At 35.7% G+C, this 7746-nt stretch overlaps 1 pseudogene; it reads left to right on the top strand.

Moving 5' to 3' along the window:
• The first annotated feature begins 3675 nt into the window (after window positions 1–3675).
• Window positions 3676–6844, top strand: LOC102490930 (latexin pseudogene; annotated as a pseudogene).
• Window positions 6845–7746: the final 902 nt, after the last annotated feature.

Raw genomic sequence — 7746 nt, 5'->3', positions numbered from 1 at the left:
TCGTGATGTGAGTAGCAGTTCTGGAGTACAGATGAAGTTTCTGAGTAGGCAAATTCACAAATACAGAATCCATGATAATACGGATCAACTCTATAAATTTTTCACTTTACTGCATGTGACCCTGATGCCAAAGTCTCTGGCACAGATTCTTTTTCCAGCCTTCAATAACAACTGTTTCCCTGTCCTTCCGTCTTTGCTAACAGGACTCCTTGCACTGCTTCTGGCTTCCGCTCACTAGCAGGCCTCAAAGTCAGTGCATCAAGTATTATGTTTCTATTACGTGAGCAACGCCATGTATCAATTCATTATTTTGTTACAGGAGCAACTCTAAGTATCAATTATCAATTACTCTCTAGCAGTATATTTCAAGTCATAGAGGCTTACATCAAAAATCATCTTCTATATTTTACAGATGAGTTGTCTTGGCTCAATTGGGAGTTCATCTGCTGGCCTTGTTGTAGCAATGACAGCTGAGATGGCAACAGTGTGAGCTGGAGTCACTCTGTGGCTCCACTGGGATATCGGGATGCTTACTCTGCAGTCTCAAAGCTGTTGCTCCAAGTGTCTCCGCTTGATCTCTTTTTATGGTCTCTCCAGTAAGGTGGTTCATGTTTCTCATAGAGAAGTTTGTAGCTCCTAGTAAGCGCAAAGCAAAAGTTGTCAGGCCTCTTTTAAGCCTTCTAATGGAACTGGGACTCCTTCTATTGGCTCAAGGGCCTCAGGACTAACCTAAGAATAGTGCAGTGAAACAAATTTGTGGCCATTTAAATCAAAGAGCATATTCTTGTTTTATTTCTTACTTGAATAGAAATTAGCAAATTTCAGTATTATGTATTGGAGGGTTAAAGAGTTTTATGAGTATTTTTTTCTCTTTTTTTTGGAGAGGTTTTTTGTTGTTGGTTTGTGTGTGTGTGTGTGTGTGTGTGTGTGTGTGTGTGTGCTATAGGGCGTGTGCGCTTGCCAGAAAAACAGAGAGATACAGAGAGACAGAAAGCGAGAAATCACCCCCCAGGGATGGACACGCAGCAATCCCTTCTCCTCCATTCTCCTCTTGGGATCTTGGGCATGCACACACACACACCCACCCACACATAGCGTGAGACTACACCGCCCACATGCACATTGTGAGTTAGTTTTAACACAGCAGAGCAGTGACAAAGCTATTATGTTAACTTCTGGTCCCAAGAGTTTTATGAGTATTTTTTTTTTTGAGAGTTTTTTTTTTTGGAGAGGTTTTCCCTATAGGGCACGTGCACTCGCCAGACAGGCAGAGAAAGACAGAGACAGAAAGCGAGAAGCCACCCCCCAGGGATGGCCATGCAGCAATCCCTTCTCCTCCATTCTCCTCTCAGGATCTTGGGCAAGCATGCACATGCGCCCGGCATGAGTTTTAAGCCACCAGGTCCGGGATGCGAACTGCAGTCAACTACATGGGAGTCCAGCAACATAGCCATTACACTAACTGCTGGTCCCTATGAGTATTTTTAATCATATCATGAAATATTCTCATTTTTTCATCTTGCTATGAGTTACTATGGAAGAAGAATATCACATTTTTTCAAATGATATGGTTTCTAGTAATATAATATTCTGTTTTTCTCCCTTGATGTATGAATATAATCAATTTATAAATAGATTCTCTTAAACCGACCCATCCATGCATTTCTGGACTGAACTCTTACAGATAATTCGTAAAGTTAATTAGTGTATTAGGAGCTTTTAAAATTGTTTTACCTAAGATTTCTGCATTAGTAATTAGATATGAGGTCATTTCATAGCTGTGTATGTGGGTGTTTATGGTATTTGTCAAGTTTTGGTAACAATGTTACTCTAGCTTTGTGCAAACATATTGAAAAAGTTCCTTTTTTTGTTCTCTGGTCTGGAAGTGGTTAAACTCATTCTTATTATTCCATGGGAATTGTGAAGTAGGTCATCTCTTAGCCCATCTAGGCCTCTCTATTGTTTTTTTTCGGGATTACTCTCTGAAAATTCCTTAGTTCTATACTTATTGCTCTACTGATTTTTAAAAATTTCCTCCTGGAAAACCAGCAGTGCTGTGGTGGTTAAGGTGCTGGATTCCTACCAGCACGTTAATGTTCTATGACCTGGTGGCTGGAAAATCATGTGGGGCACATGTGCTCAAAATCCTGAGAGGAAAATGGAAGGGAAGAGATTGCAGTGTGGCCATCTCCCCTGGGAAGCGCTTTCTTTCCCTCTTTCTGTCTCTCCCTGGTGAGCGCACATGCCCTATTGAAAAAGCCTACTACGAAACAAACAAACAAACAAAAAAATCCCCTCAATTGATTTGCTCATTTTTATTTTCCTAGAAAATGGCATATTTACCAAAAGCTCATAAGATTCTTTTATAGAATCAGGTGAAAAAAATTTAAGTCCCTCTGTTCTTAATAAGTTTACTCATTTTGTATACTATAATTTTGTCTAATTTGACTTTCCCACACTTTTGATCAGATTAGGAAAGAAGTTTATTTACTAGAGAATCTCATCATTTTTTATTTCATGGGGTAAAAATATGAAATAGGAGAATTACCCTGAAAACAATCCCTTGGGAATGTTTGACTTGAACTGCAGTATACCATTTCTCAATAAATCCAATGAGGTCAATTTTTTTTTTTCCATCACTGGAAGAAATTTGTTTCCTTGAACACCAGATGAATATTGCTTTGCATTTAGAGATCATATTTTAATTAAAATTGTATTTAAGCACCAGAAGCATAATCACATGCAGTGGACAAGATGTTCGTATTATGAAAGGCAGAAGAGTGGTGTGATTTAGTTGACAGACTATTCTTCCACCCAAGTCAGGCTAACTTCAGGGCATATTTATGGAAAAGGGAGAAATGGTATGTGGAAACACTTCAAGGGAATCATACTTACAAAATAGAATTTAGCCAAAGATCCAAAAACAAATTTGCTGCTTCTAGATTTTTTTTTATGTTGGCCCTTATTATATGTATTTTGCACATATTCTTCATAGTTAAAGATGTGAAATTATAGATATTTCTTTGTTTCATTGGAGACCATACTTTTATTCCTGTTAAATTTGTTTTCTGTTGTCTATTATGAAATTTAGAAGACAAAAATTGAATTAAAGTGCTTTACTCTTTAGCTTTTAATCCAAAGTCAAGTATCTTATAAATTTTATTTTAGGTGTTTAATACTTTATCAGAAAGTATTGTATATGAATGGACCAATCTTTTGAATTATAGTAATGTATTACTGTGCTGATCATTAGTTTTCTAACTGCTTTTTTAAAATTTACTTGTTTAAAGTATTGCTTTATTTTATTTATTCTTTAGTTTGACCTGAGAGAGACAGAGAGAAAGTGAGAAAGCAAACCACCAGGTCCAGGACTCAAACCGCATCTGGTGATGTGGGAGTCCAGCTCCTCAACCACCATCTGCCGGTGCCTTTCTACCTGATAATACTCAACTTAATACTCAACTTACATCCAAAAGTATAATTTTTTGGTCATCAAACTTGAGAATTTCTGCAATTTAAATATTATTGGTATGTTAAAATTCCATCTCAAAGTAACGAACGAAGTAAATTTCAATTTTACTATTAAAAAAAATATTAACAATATTTAAAGCATGTACTTGAATATTCACCAAAGCAAGCAGGATGATTTAACTACATTAATTAAATACGAAAAACATGAGACACCCAGAGTTCAAGTAAGTACATCTGTTCTCAAGTCTATAATCATGCCAAAATCTCTTGCTGGTTTTATTTAAAGCACTATAGTACAAGCTCTTCCTTCTGCCATATGTATTCACCCTAACTTAGTTTCCCAATTAATTTCTATGTTCACTCATGCTTGTAATGAGGAAATGATTTAATTAAAAAAGAAAAGGATTTGTAAAGATACTTTGTGGGTATAAGTAAAATAAGTGAAAAATAGGTAAGTGAAAAATACTTATTTTTTCATTATCTATTATTCTTTTAGAACTTTTTTTTCCATTTCTTCCTTCATTTAGTTTTTTACATATAAACAAGAACTTAGCTTGTGCCAAAATCTTTTGTTCATTTGTGGGAAATATAATATTGAGCAAGATGACTAGTCTGTCCTTATATGGAATTTAAAATACAGTAAGAAACTTATAATAAAATATACTTAAAATTATAATGTAACTTGACAAGTACTACAGTAAAAAACAAAAAAAGTGTAGCTCCTAAGATAGCATATAGAAATGGCTCTTAACCCAGAATTAGAGAGTCAGAGACAACAAAAAATAATCACTTACAAATAAATGACTATCTTTACACAGAAGTCTTATTGTCTCTTTGTATTTCTAGCTCCAATACAGTCTCTGGCCCGCTTGGGCAGACTATGCTTTCATTCTGCAGTCTGATTAATAGTGAATCTGGAAGAAAAAAACACTCTGCTTCTCTTTTCCCTGTTTTTTACATTGATATATTTATTTTCTCATAAAATGAGAAAATGTAAACATATTAAACACGAAAATCAGACAAAGTTGAATCAAGGAAACCACAACATCACTGAAATGGTAAAAATTATGGTTTCCACAAATGGGGTCCCACCTTGAAGGTCTATGGATTTACTCATGGAACTCCACCAGCTTTTTTAAGGATTGAAGGGGGAAAAAAATAAACTGATTTTTTTTTATTCTTTTTTTAGAGAGAGATTTCCCCCAGGGAAGATGGCCACACTACAGTCTTTTCTCTATCATTCTCTGCTCCAGATCTTGGATTCTCATGCACACATGCTCAACATGAGTTTCAAGCCACCAGGTTCAGGATTCATACCCTGGTGGGCCATGTGGGAATCCAGCACCTAAAACACTATTTCAGCTGCTGGCCTCAATTTTTTATATTTCTTTTCTTTCATTCTTTCTTTCTCTTTCTTTCTTCTTTCTTTCTTTCTTCTTTTTTTTTTTTTTAATTAATAATATGTCTTTACAGACTAACTCTAACCTCAAATTACTGGCTTTCTATTTCTGAACTTCCTTTTGCAAAGTTGGCTTTTGATGTTTTGGTTAACAGAAAAGGAGAAAATTAAGTAACTTTATTTAAAGAGAAGTCACTTCAAAATAGAAGATGCATGTGACAAAATATAGATAAAATGACACATACTAAGGAATAATTCTTTTTTTCAGTACATTAAAGATATATACCTTTTGTTGTTGAATAAATAAATAGTTAGAACATTTAGCATTACCCATATAAGAGATTTTGAAGTGTGCTATACAGTATTGTCAACTATAGACATGAAGTAAAACAAATTCTTAGTCATCTGCCTCCTATTCTAGTTTAACACTTATTGGGTTGTTGGGAAAGTCATGATGCATTTTCACACAGAAAAAGAGAAAAAACTACATCATGACTTTTCTAATGATCCAATAAATTAACATTCTTAGAATTGCCTTGATTAGAAAAACAAATACTAATAATCACTTTTTTTGAGAGAGAGATTTTTTGCTATAGGGTGTGTGAGCTTGCCAGAGAGACAGAAAGACAGAAAGTGAGAAATATCACCACCCCCCCAAGGGCAATGGTGATGTCACAATCCCTTTTTCTCCATTCTGCTCTTGAGATTTTGGGCCTGCACACACAGACACCCAGCGTGAGTTTTAAGCCGCTGGGTCTGGGGCTTTAATCAAAGTTGACTATGTGGGAGTCCAATGATGTAAACATTTCGCCATCTGCTGGTCCCTAATTATAATCTCTGTGGACACAAGTATTAGAAATAAATATAACAGCTTATTTTCTTTAAGGGATATGTTCTTTGCCAAAACAACTGCTTTCTAGGTCTTCATTTGTCTGAACAATTGACAGCTATGTTACTTATCCCAGGGTGCATGCTGAGCTGATTTTATTGAGATTTCTGTCTGAGGTATTTTATAGACAATCTGTTTCTTGGTAAACAGTTCCTACTACTGACATAAGTATGTCACTAAATAGGCAGTTTTGACTCTGCACGGTAGAAATAAATAATAGCATGTTTCCACTAACATGCTCACTGTATCTCACATACATCTCAATAAACTGTGATTGTAGTCTGATGAAAATGTTGGAATTTTGCCAAATGGATATAACTAAAAGAGAAAGTTAAGGTACGCAGTGTCAGAGGTGGTGAGTGGCCAAGTCCCTGCTGAGATTGAGCACCCCACCCCTCTGCCAGTGCTCCTTGAGAATGGAAATCCTGCAAAATCAGGGCAGGGTTGGTGGCAGAGAACTGCATTAACTACCAGCAGGAGACACCGCACACACACACACTGCAAGGTGTTTCTGGTGCAGATGGTCAAACAAGCCAGCAAGGGGGATATTCCGGGAAGAGGACATGAGTACTGCCTTAAATGTTCCGTGGAAGAAATGATCCAGCAACAAGTTATGGTGAACTGCATAGCTGAAGTACTTTATCCTCCTGTGGGACAAGCTACTGCACCAGAAGTCAACCTGACATTTGAAGGGGAAATGGGAAAAAATCCAGATGAAGAAGATAATACAGTTTATCAAAGACTCAAGTCCATGAAGGAATCACTAGAAGCACAAAATACTCCAGACAATTTTGGAAACTTATCTCCAGAAATAAAGCCAGTTCAATATTTATCCTGGATTGCATGTGGTTATATAATATGGCAGAATTCTACAGAAAAATACCTGGTATAAAATGGTAAAGATTCCAACTGTAAAGCAAGTGCAAAGAAATGACAACTTTATTGAATTAGACTACACCATTCTACTTCATGACATTACATCTCAGGAGATTGTTCCTTGGCAAATGCAAGTTCTTGGGCATCCACAATATGGTACTGAAGTCAAACATAATAGCCATCTGGCAAAGGAAGAACAACTGGAATAGACAAAGACCCTAACACTGGGACAACACGTAAAATGTATGTTAATGATGTGTATGCCATCCTCACCTGTATCTAGCTTAAGGGACCAAACAGATCCCAAAGTGTCACTTTGTATGCATGTCTTGATTATAGTCTAGAACCATACAAGGTGCCATAATGAAAAGCGTTACTACATAAAAACGTCTTCATAACAGTAATAGTGATATATATAATATCCCATAAAGCTTCAATTTTGGCCTCATAATTTAAAAAAAGAAAGTTAAGGAAGTTTATAATATTAGAGAGAGAGTTCTTAAAATAATGAACAAATTAACATAAGCTGAAAAAATAAGAAAATAATAAAGAGATGACCAATGTTTTAGGATAAAGAATTAACAATAGACTAGAGTTTAACTAAAATAAAATACGCTTATAGTAGGAGTATTTAAATAAGCAAAAAGTGACAGAAATCTGTGACCAGATGGGATGCCAAAGATTCTAGGGAAGACAAGACAGAGTAGGGGGTTGAACAGGAATTCATGTGATGATGTGGAGATAAGAAGGTCAAGCACTACATGTGAAGGTAAATAAATACTTGCGTGTTGAGGTGACCTAGGAAGATGGCATTGTGTTCTCAATGAGAGCCTGTAAAAAGTACACCGGAGTCTTTGAAAAACTGGTGAGAATTATCCAGAAGCCATCAAATGAGAAGAATGAAGAAGGATTAGGTGGTACACATGAATATATTAACCACTTTTTTTTTTTTTAATTATAGGGCTCTTTATTTTGTTTCATTGGATGGTGAGTCTATTTTTATAACAATACCATGCTCTTATATTTGTTTAGTTTAGTATAGTTTGAAATCCAGAAAGGTGTTACTCTTATTATTTGATAAACACAATGAAATAAATAATTACATTTGGAG

This window comes from Tupaia chinensis, unplaced genomic scaffold (assembly GCF_000334495.1).
Source record: "Tupaia chinensis unplaced genomic scaffold, TupChi_1.0 Scaffold000009_1, whole genome shotgun sequence".
In the NCBI taxonomy this organism is placed as follows: Eukaryota; Metazoa; Chordata; class Mammalia; order Scandentia; family Tupaiidae; genus Tupaia; species Tupaia belangeri.
Note: the sequence above shows the minus strand (reverse complement) of the source record. Positions and strands in the feature narration are given on the sequence as shown.